We start from the raw sequence: 20,516 nt of genomic DNA, 5'->3' as shown, positions 1-20,516 counted from the left end.
TTATAAACTGGTTTGCTATCATCTTTATATACCTTTTTCTTCAATGTGTTCCTGATCTTGTCTCAAACTACATTTAATTTGTCTGTGCACTTTGTTGATTTAATTTTTCAAAGTTACAGTTTGACCTTGTTTCCCTTTTTTTTCATATTTTTTATTCTCTCACCTTAATTTAAGTATCTTACTCTTAAGGAAATCATCCTAATTGTGAATGCCTACATCCTGATGTTAAACATTTTTTTAATTTTGCGTGTAATTTCCCCTTCAAAAATTGCCAAATTCCTCCTGCTGTCTTTTCACAGAATACATCTCTGTGATTAGTTTTGCATAGTGATTGTTTTGCTTCTATGCAGTGTTTCTTAATGTTGTGTATGTTGATTTATGTTTCATTTTGGCAGAATTATCTAGTGGTAGTCTAACCTTTATAATGGTAGGATTACTGTACATCACAATTGGTAAAACGTGACATTAAATAACAATCATTTTCTTAGGAATACAGCAATATCCACTTTGTCCATTACATGGTAGGTTTGTTTAAAATCCTCAGCAATTGTTGTTTCTCAATGTACATTGCAAATAATTTACTTATTAAATCCACAGCTATTTTTTTCATACCCATGTTTCATACAAGAAATGTATGAATTCCTCTTGGTCATCAGCACATGAGTTTGGTGATCTATACACCCCAACATGTGTTATCTGTTTCAGTCTTGTCTACAGTATTGGTGTTATCATCAAAGAGGTAATAATCACAGGTCATATAATCTTCAATACCTATCATAAAACTCCCGGGTCTATATTAAATCAGTGAAAACTCACTTCACCGAATGGTATTTCAATGGAAATGCCATTCATCGAATTTCACACTTGAGCCCCCCACACCCCCCACTAATTATATATACCAACTCGTAGATCGCACTACAGTGGGGAAAGGACACATTTTCTGATCTTCACTGTACCGCAATCTCAGTATGAATGGTTCAATGGAAGGCATGTTTGATGTAAGTGCACTGAAAATGCCATTTGCTGAACTGAATTTTCGATGAACCCAACACTCCCACCTGATTTTTTATTAGGAAGTCTGTTGCAAAAAAACATACCCTGACATAACTGGTTTCCAGTCATTGCTCTTTAACTCATTACATCCAAGTGATGCTTTCAGGTGTACCTGCAATTAACTCCTACTGATGCTTCTCGGTATCAAATATTGGTTGTTCATATTTGTATCAATAAGTCTAAAAACATGCTATGTACAAGGTTTTAAAATATTTCATCTTAAAGCATACACAATAACAAACTCAACTGCATTAATATTTGACCCCTGTCTAGTGCAGGAAAATAGTTATTAGCTGTTGATTTATGATATTAATTTATATAGATATAATTTCCATATTTTTTCTAAATATCTCAGCAACCAAGTAATACAGCAGAACTCCTTAGTCTCATATGAAAGTGCTCAGCTAGATGAATACAATTCTGCTTACAGTACGTGTGTAACTTGAGTGCTTGCTGAGATATTGTTAAGTTGTTTACAAAATATTACAAAAGTGATACTGTGTTTACTGTGACTCGTAAAATTCAGTTTAAGACCTAAAACCTAAAGAATACTACCACTATAAAAATAGTTTGTGCTGAAGAGTTTGCCATTTATGCTTCTTTCATAATCCTTATGGTTCCAGAGATATGAACATTTGTTTGAAACGTGAGGACATAATTTGATTCTGTCAAAAGGCTTATGCTGAACTCATTTGAAATTACAGTGCAAATTTCCTGAACTCCACATCAGTCTTATGTGAATGCAACAAATTTTCTAGTAAAAAAAAACTTTATTAATAATGTTCCTAAAATTAACACCAAACACAGCTAAATCAAAAGTTGCTATCTGTGAATGATAAATTTCTGACCTGGCAAAAATCCTGTCTTGTGTTAGTCAAATATTGTAATATATTTGTTGCAAAAATTATCTTCCCTTTTCTTAATAAGTGGATTCCATCCTTTCTAAATACAATTTGCACAAAATTAGGCTTGGATGTTCTGCATATTCCAGTTTTTTAAAATGGTACATTTTTATATAGGTATTTACCCCCAAAATAGTACCATTCACAATGACCTGGCTCTATGTGATTTGTGAAAATCTGTCTTAACACATGTATAAACTATATTATTCAAAAGGGCTGTAAGTACCCTTTTAAGTCAGTGAGTCCTTGAAGATGAGATCATTTTAACTAGCAAGAATAAAAACAACTCCTTATTTACTTACATTAAGGACCTGAAAGACCCTTCTTGCATCCTGTATTTTTGCTCCTGGCAAGGATAACACTGCTTTATGTTCATTATTCTTTCTGCAAATGTGAGTATATGTACCTCTAGTAAGTCCAGTACATAATTTCAGACCAGATCTAAAGAATTTCCCACTTCTAATTTAGAAAAGGAGAAGGCATCACTCTTTGTACTGTCCCATAGGACCTGAAGGAGCACAACGTTCTAGGGAGAGTAGTCAACAATAACTTAAACATTTAACTAATGTATATCTACCAGTTAGTTAGCATATTCTGGAACACATCAGTTCTAAAGGGCTTCACTAGCCTCTCTGGAAGATGGCTGTACTACATAAATACTTGATTCAACCCATTACTAATCACACAGCTACATTTGGTAACCTTCAAAGAATATACATGAAAGAATTTGAAAAGGAGCAGTGATTCCTTAAAAAATAATGGAACTGGAAAACTTAAAATATTCAGAAAGGCTTTAAGAACAGTCATCATATCCTGTTTCTTACAGGTTATTAAGAAGTGAGCTCTGCTTCGTGTGTAGTGCAATATCTGCTGTTTTTCTCTTTAAAAATCTGTACTGGGAATATACTATTGGATTAGGAAAATAAAGTTATATACCTACCATTATGATAGTGCTGTGTTCTCTCATTTTGTCCAGTTCAGCCTTTGAGTTGTTGGATCTGATTGGCTCCAACCTTGGCGCCTTCTTCTGAAGCTGTGGATCTGAGGCTCTGACTCCTCCCCTACCAATAATTCCTTCCTCTCCACTGAATAAACTTAGATCAAGTTTGCTTATACGTAGCATTACTTCTCTCATATAACTGAATAAACCTTTTAAGGTGTCATAGGTGAGGAAAATGTTAATACCACAGTAGGGTACAAAAAGGAAATTCTTATGGACATTGTCTTAGTTGAAGCCTGCCACCACAAAACTGTCAGTGACAATACTGGAAGGAAGAAGGAGGGAGGGATGTTGAACTGGATGAAAATGAGACAACAAGGATCTATTGGTAAGTACATAACTTTTGTATCCAGTCTTGTCTATGTTCATCTGATGTTGTCTATTTTCATCCAATTCAACCTTTGGGACAGACTCCCAAGCTACAAAAAGAACCTAGGTGTCCTTAAAGAAGGACATTCCTGAGAATAGTAGAACAAAAGGATGAGTGGGCTCTGGATTCCACATCCAGTTAGTAATGAGGTACAAAATTATTTATGGACCATGTTGCTGGTGCACAAATGTCATCTGTGGGAACACTGTTCATTAATGCTGTAGAAGTAGCCATTGCTGTTGCGGAATGGGCTTTTGGTTTCATGTGCAGATGTAAACTCTGGTCCTTATGAACAAAAGAAATGTAGTCTTACAGCTACTTAGAAATTGTGACTTTGGATATACTTTTGCCTATTTTCACTATAGAGAAGGATACAAATAGCTCATCTGACTTTCTTATATCCTTGAAATGATGGAAATAGAATCTGAGCTGTCTGTGAACATCTAGTGTGTGCAGTAAATATTCATCTTTGTTTGAGAACCTGGGTAGAAAGACCAGTAAACTGACAGATTCAAATTTACTTCAGTGTTGCCTTTGGTAGGAATTAAGAACTTGTTCTCAGTGCTACTCTTTCTTTATGGAAAATGTATGGTGGTTTGCTAGGTAGTGCTTGTAATTCAGAAATCCATCTAGCAGATATAACTGCAACCAAAAAATGGTCTTCCATGACGTATACTTAACAACTATTGAGGCTGTTTGTTTAAAAGTTTTTTGGGTTAGTGCTTAAAACATGATTGTGTTGTCCCAGGGGGAACTGGGTCCCTAACTGGGGATCTGAACAAGTAAATACTAATTAGAAAAGCTTTGGAGATTTTAATAGAGGCAATAGAGGAGACATTATGCCTTATGTGAAAATCTGAGGCTCCTATACAACTCTTAGATCTCTGCAGAAGTGCACAAAAGGAGGGGGGAGGTGGGCAGGGAGTTGAGGAAGAATGAAAATGGATGTTAGATGGAATGTTATTGTAAGTACATAACTTTTTAATCTGATGTTGTCATTTTCATTCTTCCTCAACTGAAGGGACAGAGTCTCCAGCTACTGTAACCCTGGGAGGCCCCTAAGGAAGGATATTCCAGAGCACTACTGAGCCAAATGCCATCATATTCCAAGAAATTAAATCCAACTTGTAATGAGAAATAAATGTGTGTGGATTAGTCCAAGATGCACCTGCACAAATATCAACCAAGGATGCTCTGGACCAAAAAGCTGAAGAAACCACCACAGATATTGTTGAATGGGCCCTAGAAAGTTTTTGTAAAGATAAAACCAATTTGCCATTGACAAAGGTGATAAAATCAGTTAACCATTTGCCCAATGTCACTATAGATACTGGATTACTTAATCTGGTAGGAGAAAAGGAAACAAACAACTGGTCAGGTTTCTTAAAGTCTTTGGTTCTGTGAAGGTAGAAGCAAAGCTGCCTGTGCACGTCCAGCAGATGTAAAATGTACTCTCCTTTGTTAAACAAATTTGGAAAGAAAACTAGGAGATTAATGACCTGGTTAATGTTTGATTCAGAAGCTAACTTGAGTGCAAAGGAGGGATTAGTTCTTAGTGATGCCTGTCTTTGTGAAACATCAGATAAGAAGCCTTTGAAGACAGAGTCTGGAGTTCAGATACTCTTCCAGCCGACATAATAGCCACCAAAAGACTGGTTTTCCAAGACAGAAATTTTAGGTCAGCTTTGCATGAATGTTTGAAGGGAGGGTAAGTTAAAGTCTGAAGTATTAAATTAAAATCCCAAAGTGGAGCAGGAGCTTTTAATGGAGGTCTAAGCAAAATAATCTCCAAAACAAAGCAAAAAAAACCTTGCATATGTTAGATGAGGCTAATGTAGAATTATTTTCACCCATGTGGTAATTAGAAATGGCAGCCAACTGGACTCTAACAGTGGAAAAACTAGTCTCTTTATTAAAGACTGAAGCTAAATATTCAAGGATAGCTGGTACAGGAGCTGCAAATTGGTCCAGGTCTTTGTTAAGGGCACAGAAGACAAATATTTTCTATTTACTCTTGTAAGTCTTTCTAGTAGAAGCTTTATGAAAAAATAGCAAAATATGACAGACTGGGGAAGAAAGCCTAGGCTACTGGTAATTAGCAGAACTGGAGAAACCATGGGGTCAATCCGAGGCCTAGTAAGTCTAGATGAGTCATGCCTGTAGGGTGAGACAGGAGGTCTGGAGTTGGATCCCGAACCCATGGTTAATGCAGAAGATGAGTCCAGAAGAAAGGGAACCAAACTTGACAATGCCAAAAAAGAGCAATGAGGATAACTTTGCTCTTTAACTGAATTGCTTTCTGAGAACTAGTGGCAGTGTTGGGAATACATACAGGAGTCCAGAGGGCCAGTCATGGACTAGAGCATCTCTCAGTGACTCCCCCAATGCAGGGATCAGGACAAAGAACCTGCTGCACTTGTTGTTGAGGGGAAAGGCAAATAGATTGCAGCATGGCTGGCCCCATTGATGGAAATTTCTCTCCATCATGTTGACATTGTGAATCCACTCACAAGGCATCAGAATGGACCTGCTTAATTTGTCTGCAATCGTGCTGGATTTCCCCAGGATGTGCATTGCAATTAGAAAGTGATTGGAAGATATCATCCACTTCCATACAGTCATAGTTTCTTGACAAAGAGGGCAAGATCCGGTTCCGCCTTGTTTCTTGATGTACCAGACTACTGACATATTGTTCATCTGTATCTCAATTGTTCCAGATGGGAGAGTGTCTTGAAAGGTCTGCAATGCTAGGATGACATTAATATGAATCTTGACCTCTACAGTAACCATGTGCACATAGCTGTCCTTTCCACGTACTAACCCAACCTGAGCTGGGAGGTGTCAATGGTCACCGTGGCCTTGGGGTGGGGAAAAACAAAGAGGCAGCCTTCATAGAGCTGGTTTGAATGAATCCACCATAGAAGATATCTTCTGCACACTCAAGTGATCTTGACTGGCATGGATAATGGATGTTGGAAAATGGAATCAACAGAGTCCATTGAAGGATTTTCACATGGAACCTGACTAATGGAACGAGGGTAATAGCAGCTATCATGGACCTCAAAGCCCGAAGTATCAATCAGGATGGGAGGGATGAATTTTGGATCACTTTTTTGACTTGGGATTACAGAGTGTCTGTTCAGCTGGAGGGAAGAGGGGCTATCTGACTGACTGAGTCCAAATGAACTCCATGCTCTGTGTTGGGGTGAGCTGAGATTTGTTGTAATTGACTGCTATTCTTAGATGAGAACACAACTGGAGAAAGTAGTCCTTTGCCTGTATCAGCTGATGCCTGGTTGTAGCAGTAAGGAGCCAGTCATCTAGATATGGAAACACCCAGAATCCCAGCAGTCTCAAGTGAGCTGCTACAACTGTCATACACCCTAGGGGCTGTGGTGAGACCAAAGGACAGTGCTCTGTGCTCTGAATCGGTAACGACTAGCTCACAGCCAGAAGCATAGGTATCTCTTGGAGCACCTGCTCATTTTGATGTGACAGTACTCATCCTGGAGATCTATCGAGCACATCCAATCATCCATCTGCAATAGGGGAAAATGAACTGAACCATCACCATCCAAAACTTTGTATACTGCACAAACTGATTAAACTTGCTGAGATCCAAAACTGGTCTCAAGTCCCCTGTCTTTTTTTGGCATCAAGAAGAATCTTGATTAAGCTCTGGACCCTCTCTGATATGGAGGACCTCTTCGATGACTTTTGTTCTAGCAGATTTTTTATTTCTAGAGATGTGGATTCCCTCTGACTGGGTGAAACATCAGGAATTTTCTTCAGAACTGTTGGCAGGGGTAGGGAAAATGGTATGGTATAATCTTTGGATATAATCCTCTGTACCCATAAATCTTTTGTGATAGCTAGCTAGACTCTCTGGTGCAAGGATAAATGACCCCTGACTGCCTCCAGAGAGGGAGAGTTGAGCCTCCTTACAGGAGCACAGATAGAGCCAATCTGCGAAAGAATTTCTATATCCCTGGTTTTGCAGACCACCTCTGCTGAGAGGATGTTGTCTTCCATTTGCGTTCCCACCTCTGCCACTGAGGGAACTATCTCCATGTGATTCCTGTAAAGGGCCTTGAGACTTCTTAAAGCACATCTTTCTGCCACATTGCTGTTTCCAAGAGAAAGGCCTCTGAGGGGAAGAAAAATGTACATCCACAGCAGACAGGGTCTTTCCCTCTTGTTCATAATTGGAAAGTGTGTCCTTAGCCTTGCAGCCGAAAAGAGAAGATCTGTCAAAGGGTGCACTGATGAAAAAAAGACTTAAATGGTTCAGCAAAATCACATAAGCACATCCTGGCATGTCTCCTGATAGCTATGCCTGAACCTGCAGCCTGTGAGGTACCTTCTGCAGCATGGGAGATCAACGTCATGAATGAATTTGAGATAAATTGGAGGGTAGACAGTTGTGAGGAGATTCTCTTCCCAACCTCAAAGGACATGGACCTGAAAAAAATTTGGTAAGCTGTTTGATCACAACCCTTTGCAGTCTTGTAAAATGTGCCATGTAATTCAATGGCCTGAGTGCAAAGGTTACTGAAGCAGACACATGCTTTTCAAATCTGTCCAAGAGCCCTAGACATCCTATTAAGAGGATGGACAGAGGAATTCTACTCTGCTAATTCCCTTATTGTAGCTGCAGCAACAACCATGGCATCAACAGAATCCCTCTTAATCCAGTGCACACGGTCTTTAGGGGGCGCAAGAATCTTATCTGGTCTGTAAGGTATTGGCTGAACAGTGTCTGGTTCCTTCTACACCCACTGAGAGACTAAATCCACAAGCTCATTAGCTGGGGATCATCAAAGATGTAGATGGGCCACACCTGAGAGCCTCCAGGAGCACAGATTCCTCTTGGGAGGAGGTATTGGAATACCAGCCCCTCTTTGTTTCAAGAGCTCCAGAACATCTCTCAAGGACACATCATCAGGTGATGATCTAGGGACCACTCCCCCTCATCGAAATCAGAGTCCTATGTGAAAGATTCCTTAGAGGAATCTATGTGCCTTCTTTTGCATGTCCTCTTGTGAGGGATTTCCTCAACAGGGTGTTATTTTTTTGTTTTTGTTTTTTCAGTAAACAAAAGAGAAAAGTGGGGAAAGTGCAAAGACTACCAACAATGGTAGAAAAGGTACTCAAGGAGAACAGAGGAATACTAACAATGGTAAGAATGAAGTACCAAAAAATGGTAACTTAGGTCAGGGGGAAGTTAAAAAAGTAAATTATGGGAGGGAGAAAGAAGAAAGGTAAAATGCCAAAAATATAATAACTCACAAAACCCAAATTATAAGAGGAAATCCCAAGATTACACCAAAAAACGCTTGAGAGCTAGGAATCTGCAGCTGAAACCTACAGGAGACAAATGAGATCTGAAATATGTTAGGTTGGTGGGGCATTAATGGGTAAAGGGAGGAGCCTGAGAGTTCTAGGATCTGATGATCTGGAAGAAGCGGATAAGTTGGATCCAAATCTTGGCTCTCCATCAGTTGAGGAATGAATGAAAATGACAACATCAGATTAAATGTCAGTGAAGCAATCTGCTCCTCCAGTGCTGAAATCTCTAGAGACAACATGGTCCCAGAGAACACTAATGGCGGTACTAATGAAGGTACCACTAAGGTATTAGCTTTTAGATGCATCAAAATCGGTGATATGTTTGAAAATGAATGTGTGACCATTTGTATGGGAGTTATTAGAGAAGTAGTACCTTCCTTAGAAATACTGGCAGATTTTGTTTTTAATTATTTAGCAGCTTTTTGGTACTCGACATTATGATCATAAAGTCCTTAGGATAAAGGTTATACCCAACAGATGGAGCAGATATATGCATGCTTCTAGAAAAAAATGGGCACAAAACAGGTGCATTCGTATCCCAAATACTGAAATATGTATAACTATAACCAGCACAAGAGACAGTTTTCAAGCTTTTTTATCTACTATAAATCAAGCAAGTTTGCAAGGCTTTGTGTTCCCTTGCAGAGAATTCTGCAACACTTTTCAAATGTTTCAACTGCATCCAGAGCCATCAAAGTTACGCTAAGAATATTTTCTTGATTTGCTGCACATGAACTTACTTTACACAGTGATTAATGTTATGTTTGAGTATTTGTAAACAGAGTCTTTGATTTTGTGGTAAAAATAGTCATTTCTCTGTTTGTTGTGTTTTCTACTTCTGTTTGCTTCCAAATCACCTTGTGTAAGAACAAAATAGCCAGGGACTTAGTTGTTTGGTAGTTGCTTCTTGTTTACCTGCACTTGAGAGCTGCTTTTGCTGTGCTTTACATTAAGAAATGTCAGGATCACCTGTCATGTGACAGAAGATGTTTGCTTGGTCACTGAGTTGGGAAGCACTACAGAGAGCTCAAAATGTGATTGTCTATTGGCTAGAGGGCAAAGAAGTCAGTTTTCAAGCTTTTTTTCTCTGCTATAAATAAGGAAAGTTTGCAAGGATTTGCCCACTGAGCAATGGTGGTTAGTAGCAAATGCCTAGACTTTAAAATTTTCCTTTAAGGTCAGGATTAGGTCTGAAACCTGTTAAACAGTGTGGCATTGAACAGAATTAAGCTTTGAACAGCTAGCTTGCACTACCATATTCTAGCACTATATAACATTTAGTCCTTAGTCCCAGAAACTACCCTAGGAACCCCTGTTAAAACCCAATCCATAATCTTAAACAGTTCACCTTATTATAGGAATGAACAACATGGTTATGCAATTTCCAAATATCACTTTGGTCAGGTTGGTAGTTTTGGGCATCCTAACACAATGTAGCAATTGTCTCGTGTTCTCAGACAAGCAGTTAATCATTAAAGAAAATACAGTATGTGATAGATGTAAATGCACAACTTCCTTGGAGGCAAAATCTTGCATACAGAGAGGTTGTCAGGAATACCCACACTCCATCCCTCACACAAACCGTTCACCACACACACAGATTGATGTATACTGAGGTGCTTAAAAGAAACCTTCCCAAATCTCAAAAACCTTCAAAGCCACCTAATGGCAACCCTGCCCCTCAGCAATCGCTAAAACACTCACCAGACATCTCACATAAAGCATACACCCCATGGTTCCCCAAGAGCAAAGCCCATAAAGTAAGCATATACTTATCTAATACTTTTGTCATTGGAGACTTCATTGTGCAACACACAAATGTCCTAGTTATTAAGGTTAGAGTAGAAGAATATAACAGTTAGGTGCCTGTCTGGAGTCAGGATCCGCAATATCAAACATGCATTCAGGTCCCTGCACCCCAGGTACTGATATAATTCTATCATAGTCCATGTGAGAGGAAATGACCTGAGATGTACCTTACAGGGATATATGAAAACAGACATAAAGGATCTCTCAGAACATGCGTTACCTCACAGGTAGGTAGGAACTTTGTATTGAGCAACATTGTCCCTTCACCAAGGGTGATACTACACTATGAACATAAAATAGTCGAGTTTAATAATTGGCTTAGTTTCTGGTGTCACTCCACAGCTTCCATTAATTGTCAGAATGGGAGGACATGGTCAACAGACCACATTGCTTTGTCAAGGATGGGCTGTACCCCCACTTAGGTTTTTGGATATTGGTTAGAAGTTCATTCACCCCCTTGGATCCTTTTTATGCAATGCCAAAAAGACAAAACTACCAACATAGTGAAAATGTCTCCAAGCAACCTTAAGGTGTTACTGCTCAGTGCTAATAGCCTAAACAAAAAACTCCACACCTTCAAGGCCTCTTCAATCTGGAGAATGCAGACATCTGTGCCATGACCAAGACTTGGTTTAAAGCCACAGAATGTACTCCAGCAGTGCAAGGCAAAATAGCTTTCTACACATTTAGATCAGCAACAAAACTGACTGGGGCCAAAGGTGGCAGTACCTTGATCTATGTTAGCAACAAACATACTTCTGGGTTGGTTAAACAGGATGATACCATTGAGCTTGTCCATATACCAATCAGCATAGATAAGGTCTCTCACCATATCATGTCCAGCTGCATGTCACCATCTGTACCCCTAGACTCTCACAACTCTTAACCTAAACCTTCTAGAGGCACTCACCATCCAACCAATCCCTTTGTTCATGGTTGACTTTAACTACCCCTGTATATACTGGGAAAATTGTACTGCCTCAGACTCACAGGCACAATGCTTTCTGAACTTTATTAACACAAACACCTGAAACAGTGCATGCTCCAACCACAGGATAAAACATAGCTGTGGTTCTCACCAATATGGCAGAGCATTGCTCCACCTCCCCAACTCCCTCTGCCTTTGTCATGCCCTTACTAGTGAGGTGAGATCACAAAGCTTCTCATTTGAAGTAAAACTTAACCCAAAAACCCAGCTAAACCGGTAACAGTTAGGAACTATTCTAAGGGGAACTACAGCCTAAGTGATAGTTTGTCAATTTAAGGCTTCTTTTAACACCGAGACTACAGCTACCTATACAAACATGTGAATGGCTGTATAGAGGCTGCCATACCTACCAGTAGTAAACCCAAAACAAACACTAAAACAAACCCCACTGGTAGAACCCTCACCTCATCAGAGTATGTAATCAAAGAAGAAAACTTATGGTCAAAATCAGTAAGAGTAAATCCCTTAAAGACAAGTGATCTTTTATACAACTACACAAGAAATTAAGAGGTCTAATTAAGTCCAACAAGGCCAACCATGAGGTCAGGTTATTCTTGCAGGCTAATGACAGTCACAAGGCCTTCTTCAGCTTTGTCCAGAATCGTAAAGGTAACATACAATGGTGTGCTGAGCTGGTGGTGAAGTTGCCACCTTCACCGATCAAGGTGTCATAGCACTGGCTGATAATAAATTAATTTCAAACTTTATTCCCCTTTCCAACAGCTTAAATCTCCTACAGCATATTACCCCCAGCTATTAGCAGGGACCAGATGCTCACAGCACTTGATAAAGCCAAGAACCCCACCTCCATGGGTCCCATTAACATCCACAGTTGCTTCCTGAAAAGTCTAAAACATGACCTATCAGGATCACTTGAAGCACCCTTCAACTACAGTGTTGAAACCAGCTACTTTCTAAGTGAATGGAGGCTCACAACAGTCATTCCCCTCCACAAGGGCAGAACATCAACTGACCCAAGAAACTACAGACCGATCAGTCTAAGAAGCATAATAAAGCCATGGAATGAATTATCATGGAAATGGGATAGAAGGACATTAACAACCTGCAGGCATTGGGTCCATCCAAATTTGGTTTTATTAAGGGAAGGTCATGCCTACTTAACCTGACAGACTTCTTTGACAGGGTCACCAAGATAATGGATGACAGTAAACCAATGCATACTGCGTATCTTGAATTAGCCAAGGCAATCAGTACAATACCCCACTCAGGCATTGCTGACAAGTTCTCTAAGCTAGACTTAAAACCCTACATAACTCTTTGGATTGCCAGCTGGCTCACAGACAGAACCATAGAAGTCAGGATCAGTGAGACCACCTCCACCAAGAGACCAGCCACTAGTGGAGTATCCCAGGGCACAGTGCTGGGCCTGCTCCTGTTTGGCATTTACTTCACAGAGGTCAAGGCTAAAGTTCAAGGTCTCTGGCTCACCAAGTTCACAGATGACTGTAATTTGGGAGCTATTATAGATTCCCCCAAGACACCAACATCTTGTAAGAGGGATTAACGCAAACAACTGGTGCAAAAGCCATGGCCTAAAACTCAATGTCAAAAAATGTATTATAATGCCTTTTGGGAAACTGTTAACCCACGTTGATTGGTCCATTGATAAAACACCCCTAAGAGTCGACCCAATAATAAGGGACCTGGGAATGTATGTAGACAGCAATTTGGCCTTTGACCAATATGTAGCTAAGTCATTAAGGAAATCATTCTATGTCACTCAACTTATAGGTAAGGGTATGGCATCCAGGCCCAAGAAAGTTGCATTACCCCTCTACTCAGCCCTTATCACACCTATCATTGAATACAGTGCCCTCTTTGGCATGTATCTAACCAGACACTTGCAACAGTTGGATCACTGACAAAGGTTTCTCACTATGAGAATTCAGGACATGAATACCCTCTCTTACACTGATCGCGTAAAGGTTCTGTTTCTGCAGTCTCCTACAAGCTGCTGACAGTGGCTATTTGGCTGGCTTACAGGACTTCCTCAGACCCAGCCCTGCTGGATCTCTTGCACATGTGCAAAACAAACAACACCTAGAGCCAGGGATCTGAACTTCCCTTGTGACATAAACAGAACATGTTGAAGAGAAAAATATGTGTATCTCAAACAAACCCAGAGTTATGGAATAGGCTCCCCATCGATGTAGAACAGAGTTCATCCATGATCCTTTTCAAACAAAACAAAACACAAAATCTTGACAATGCAATGGGAAATTGTAAATTTACCCCCCAGTCTGGCCCCTGTGTCCCTTATGGATAGAGGTCATCAATAAGAAAAGTATTATTCTAACTAACACCCCCCTTACACATCCTTAACATGTCTCCCCTCCCCCATCTAGATGCCCATGATAATCAGGAACCAAATGGTTTGGGCTGCATGACTAGACTTGTAAGGGCTCTAGTGGTTGTTAACAGTTTACTATCATATTCTTGAAAATGCGTCAATTGAATGACCATAATGTTGATGGAAAATGTTGATTTCTGACATGTCTAAAATTCAGAAGGTTAGAAATGACATACCCGATATCCCTGGTTCGACAAGGTCAACATAGCAGTAGGTGACACCACTCACCCATGTTATGCATTAACGTACCATTACACTCAATGGTCAATGGTACGTTAATTGCCCCTGCACCCCCACACCCCTTGCACATTAAATATACCAACTACAAGATCGCACTACAGTGAGGAAATGGACTAATTCCCTGTTCCTCACTGAACTGCGACCTCCCTGCACAATGTCGAACCAAAATTATCAACCTACACTACCTGTTCGCTGTAGTGTAGTTGATCATATTTGGTTCGACATTCTGCCAACTTGGAAACTGCAAGTCGACCACATGCCAGTCGACCGATGCAGTTTCCAAGTTTTGATAGCAAACTGTTGTTAACTTAGTAAAAACCTATGAACCTATGAACATGCACGTTCCAGACTCATTGCAAGAAACTAGCTGCAAATGCAGTAGACAGAATGATCCAAATATCTGATAATAGTGTTGGTCAAAATCTCACAAGTGAAACTCAGTAAGCTGTGTAACACTGTCTCTAGAAATGAATGAACAAAGGTCTATGCTAAGGAGGAAGAAATTGCACATCCAAAATCAAGTCAAACCGGACAGATGTTAGTAAGTTAGAATTTTCAGAAGTCCAATAATGCCACAAATTCAAGCAAAACAGAGACATTGGCAGTATAAGCAGCACAGACTCCACCATTCACAGTCAGGTTCCAAAGTAAATACAGTAAGATAGCCCTACTAAAAGCCCCAGTATAGTTATACAACAGTGCAAGTAACCAGCCATTCAACAAGGTGAAGGAACTCAAAAAACCTCCATCAATATTAACAAAGTCATGACAGTCTTGGACAAAAAGGCAGATAAGAGATTTGTAAGATGTGACCAGTGACAGGAATACAGACTGAAACTTCTCACACATTTTAGCAGTCTGATGAGGACAATATATAAGAGTTTTACAGTTCATTAGAGCTCATACCAGTGGAAGGGAAAGCAGGAGGTGAAAGAAAGACTGAGAAATATGTTTTGTGGATTCTATCAGGCTGCTAATCAAGATGGTTAAATAATCCATATAATGTGCAAATAGCAGCATTGCTTCAGGTGAAAAGCAAGCAAATTTGCAATGCACAGCTTACTTAGGTTGCTTTCCACTGTCAATTTCATCCTCAGTATTTCCTTCTCCAGTCACATCAAGTAGATAAAATAGAACATTTGATGTTTATTTTTTCCCTTTTTTCAATTGCATGTTTGGTAACTACAAAACTAATCTAGCTCTGGCCAGCATCAGTGTTGCCAGAAAAAGAGTTTGGCCCATAAAGACTAACTCATGTTATGTTGTCTTTTCATTTTTGTCCAGAAACAAGAGAATCAACACTACATTAAATGTCTGTTTTTATTACAGGCCAATATAGAACAATCCATGAAAAGAGGAGTATTGCAGAATCTGCTCACATTTGGTAAATGTGTCAGATATGCAGAAGTTAAAAAAAACACTGGCTATAAAATTGGGATCATTATCACATTTGTATTTAAGTCTAGATTTAAATGCTTTTGTAATTCATACCTTTTGTCAAGTTCCTTACTGAATTGTTTCAAGTAATCAATTCGCTGTTGCACCAAGTGAGCTATCTCCTCATCCTCATCTTCCCCTTCCTGTCTGCTCACAATCACTACATTTCCATCTTGTCCTTGTCTAATGGTTACTGACTCTGTAAATTTAAACCAAAGAAAGACATTTGCATCCAAAATTTCACTATGAAAATTTAAATATAGTACACCATTAACTATGTACAGAAAACGTTTCTTTGACCTGAACACAAAGTTAATGAAACATAAACTCTTATACACTTCAGTTGACCAAGGACATAGCTAGGCATACTCCAAGTGACAGCAGACACTGACTGAGCTTTACTCACTTATTTTTGGAAATTTCCAACTGAATGAATTTAGCTGCAAATGCTCAGCCAGGATTCATTCCATTGGCTCAGCAATTTGTTTTGCAAATACAGGAAAGACTATTTAGCAGCATTAGCAGTACAGAAAATGCATACTCTCAGGAAGCTTGCACTGTCTGGGGGAGAGTAGTGGGATACTACATATGTGGGGCTACAGTCTAGAAGATGTGCTACAGGGAGACACTGCACTTGGGCTGACTTCTGAAAGGTGTGCACTTTTTGCATAAGTTGGTGTATAGTTTCAAAGAAAGCTGACTACACTTCCCACTTTATGTTGCATCCATCTTCTTTGTATATTCTCCATATTCATCACAACATGTAATAAGACCTGTCTCTCTTTATTCCACAGAAAAAAGGATTGAATTACTATAAAACATTACTAGCAGTTCTTACTCATAATGTCATATCTTGCTTGCCTTGTTAACATGTGTGACACCCCTCCTCTGGACCAATAATCAAACAGCCTGAATCCTCACCACTGACACCAGTGAGGAATGTTCACTTTGAACAAAGATGGGTACCCACAGTACTTCCAGATGAAGCTCTCTGCACCAAGCTCAATTTCCCTTAAGAGCACACAGGGAGCACACTCAGTCCAGGGTCTGCATTTCCCTCTCTCTATCTTCAGGCCCCCAGTAAGATTCACCATGGGGATAACTATAGAGTTGATTCCTGAAATGAGTGTCCCAGGTCCTCCACCACCCTCTCTGTGAAACCAGTGCTGTGTGTCCCTGCTCCAAGTAGTTGACACACATACTCCTTGAGATTTGATTTTCACACACACACATACAAACACACACACACACACACACATACCTGGGAAAGGCTGGCACAAATTTACTATCTATGCCCCTCTGCCCAGACTATAAGGTAGATACTGCCACCAGGACACTCCAAAGCCAGCTACACTAAGGCTCTTACCAAGGTATCCAATTATACTGAGTAAAATTAATACTAAATCAAATGGTAGTATTTGACCAATACAGCAAGGCGTTTAGAAGTGACCACAGTGTCACCAAATAAATATAAGTACTCTCAAAGATTAAAATATTCTCTAAGGACCAGCCACAATGAAAGGTTTAAATATATTTAATAATAAATAATAAAAGAACATGAACATACTAAATAACTATTTACAATAAACACCAGAGTTTCAATCACAGGAAATATTAAAAATAGCACAGAAGGATAGAGTCACACATGTACAGAAAAACAGTACTTAACTAATCTCACTATATTTTTCTTACTGATCTAAAGAATTACTATTCCCTGGTTACTTACTAAGGCAAAGCAAGATGAAGTGGATAAGGGGTCCTTCTTTGTCAGGTTTCATAAAACAGACTGCACTGAGACTTCTGTCTCATCTAGTATTAAGACATAATTTCAATGATGGATTACAGAATGACATCACATACATCTGGTCATCTGACTTCTGGTTCCCAAACTACCCCCTTTACTGGAAACTGAACCAAAATCTTGCACATATGTGTTACCATACACATGGACAGAGCTTTGCTAAGATGTGTTATAGCATCTGGAAGCCATAAAACCACTTCAATTCCACCTTTCAAGGGTAGCCATTAATTCACTGCTAAGGACAATGCAGCAGGATTCCTAGTCTTTGTTTTCATAAACATTTTGTCTCTGCCTGCAATCAGAACTGCCAGATACAATCTTTATGGCGTAAACCAGGTAATTTAATTTCAGATTATTTTAGCTGGACTGAGATTAACCTCCTCTCTTCCAGTATCCTCAGTTACCCTATATTAATTTCAATAGTTACAATACAGTCTGACATACAGGTGCGTTTCTTTTTTCTGTCCAGCAGGACCCAGCGTTGGTGCACTTTTTATTGCAAGCAACTTTGCAAATACATTTTCAATACAAGCACCTGTGCAAAACAGGTTGATATACAAATGACATATAATTCTTTACAAAACTCTAGCTAGCTATGCTGGCAGATGTTACACATCCACTGTCTGGCTTCTCCTAGCATAGCTGGCAAGTGGCGATACCTCACATCATTACAACATGTACAGTTTTCTGCAGTGACTCTTCTTTGTCATAGCATAAAAAAAGAAGTTATTTTCTTACCATAACATTCCATGTGTGTTGTCCATCTCAACCTTTATTCACACTGATGGGTTGGAGCTGAGGAGTCGGATCCATCTCGGCCTTTCCAATAGCTCAAGGTCTTCAGCAAAGCTCATGACCCCCTTCCCTACCCACAGTGCAATTCCCTAAGTTCCTCAAATCTTGTTTGGCCACCCAGATAGAAATTATACACTTCAATAATATGGAAACTCCATGACAATAATAGAACCTCTGAGGCTATATTGATCCACAAAACCATAGTCCACTTGGTCTTCCAGGAGGGGGATGGAGGGCAAGTTTGTGAGAATAAAGGTTGAGATGGACAACACACATGGAATGTTATGGTGAGAACATAACTTCTTTATGTGTTGCTGTCAATCTCGCCTTTATTCCCACTGATGGGACCGCATCCCAAGCAACATAATTTCTGGGTGACTTATGGAAGAATAGTCCTCAGAGCCATAGAACCAAAGGAGACTACACTCCTGGAGGCCAAATCCACGTCATAATGAGTAATAAAGGTATGCAGCTTAGCCCATGTTGCTGCAGTACAGTTACTGTCCCATGAAAACCTTGCTTAAAAGGCTGCTGAAGTTGCGCTGGATCTGGTGAAATTTGCTTTAACAGGAAAAGGAAGAGGTTTACTTTTTGAGGGGTAGATGTAAGATATACAAAGGGCTAGCCATCTAGACAATGTAACTTTTGAGACAGGTAGACCTTTCCTAGTCTCAGAGTAAGATACAAAAAGTTGATCTGATTTTCTAAACTCTGAAGTTCTGTGCAAGTTGAAACGCAATTGTTTATTTACATCTAGAAGATGTAATGAGTATTCACCTTTGTTTTGGTAATTAGGAAAGAAAACAGGTAACTCAATAGATTGGTTTAGGTTGCTTTCTAATACAACTTTTGGGAGAAATGAAGGATTAGTATGTAAAGAAACTCTATCCTTATGAAAAATTAAATATGGATGTTTGGACGATAGATTCTGTAGTTTTGATACTCTTCTGGCCACCAAGAAAAGTGTTTTCCGAGGCAAAAACTTTAAATTGCATGTTGCTGAAGGTTCAAAGGGGGAATGGATGATATTTCCTAAAATGAAGTTCAGATTCCAGGGGAGAGTTGGATTCTCTTATGGAGGTCTAATCATTGTTGTTCCCTTCAAAAAAGCTCTGCAGAGTCTGTGCAAAATAACAGAGGAACCATTCCCGTCTACATGGTAATTCAAAATTGCTGCTAGGTGGACCATAATAGTAGATGCAGCTCCACATTCATGAAAATGTTTTGCTGGAAATTCCAGTATAGTATGAATGGGCGCAGAAAAGGGATCTACCTGGTTAAAGAACACAGAAATTGTGGCAAAACCTGAAAGCTTGACAATTTGGATCTACCTGGTTATCAGTCACCCAGATTACAAACCTATTCCATTTACTCTTTTATGTGTGGAAGTTTTATGATAGGACAGCAGAATATGTTTTACCAGAGATGACAGACAGGGAAACCTGGCAATCAAGGGAACTGGACCAGCCACACTGTCAACTTGAGGTTGTGAAGGTTGGGATATACCATTCCTGACAGATGCGTCAGTAAATCTGGAACTGGGTCCAGAACTCATGGTTTGTCCCGGAGACGAGACTGTAGAAAGGGAAATCAGATTTGATGAGGCTAATAGGGAGCAATCAGGATTATTGTGGTCTCCAACAACCTTGCTTTCTGTAATAACTTGGGAATGAGAGGAACGAGAGGAAAGGCATAAAGGAGTCCCGGAGGCCAATTGTGAACAAGTGCATCCCTTAATGACTTCCCCTCTGGAGAGATTAGGGCAAAGTAGTTGCTGCATTTTGCAGTGATAGACAATGCAAAAAGGTCACAGCAAGGCTGGTCCCATTTCTGGAAAATTTCTTCTGCTATTATTTGATTGAGGGACCACTCGTGAGGCCATAATATGGCCCTGTTCAGCTTGTCTACAATCATGTTATATTTCCCCGGGATATGTGTTGCAATTAGAAAGTGATTGGAGGACGTTGCCCATTGCCAAACACTTTGAGCTTCTTGTACCATGACACAGCAGGTCATCCCAGAGGTAAAGCCAAGAACACACAGGAGATAATTTAACTGATTTATTAAAACACTTGAAAAGATTAAGCGCTTTCATTGAAAAACTTCTTCAGAATCAATACACATCACCAAAAAAATCCTTAAATACCTTCCCCCCTACAATCAGTTATCCAAGAAAAACTCTCTGTTAATTAATACAGTAAATACATCTCCTCAAAGTTTAAAAAAAAACACACACATATATATAAATCTTATACAGGTTACAACAATATGCACCCATTTCAAACTAATGCACAAGTGTTAAAATAAATTTTATCTTATACAATATACGATTTGAGCCGACAATGTGGAGGTCTTCAGATCCAAAGATCTAGAATGATCCAAGGAGGTCCCAGGCTCTGTG

This window comes from Protopterus annectens, chromosome 6.part0, assembly GCF_019279795.1.
Source record: "Protopterus annectens isolate FY-2018-M chromosome 6.part0, PAN1.0, whole genome shotgun sequence".
Lineage (NCBI taxonomy): Eukaryota > Metazoa > Chordata > Ceratodontiformes > Protopteridae > Protopterus > Protopterus annectens.
Note: the sequence above shows the minus strand (reverse complement) of the source record.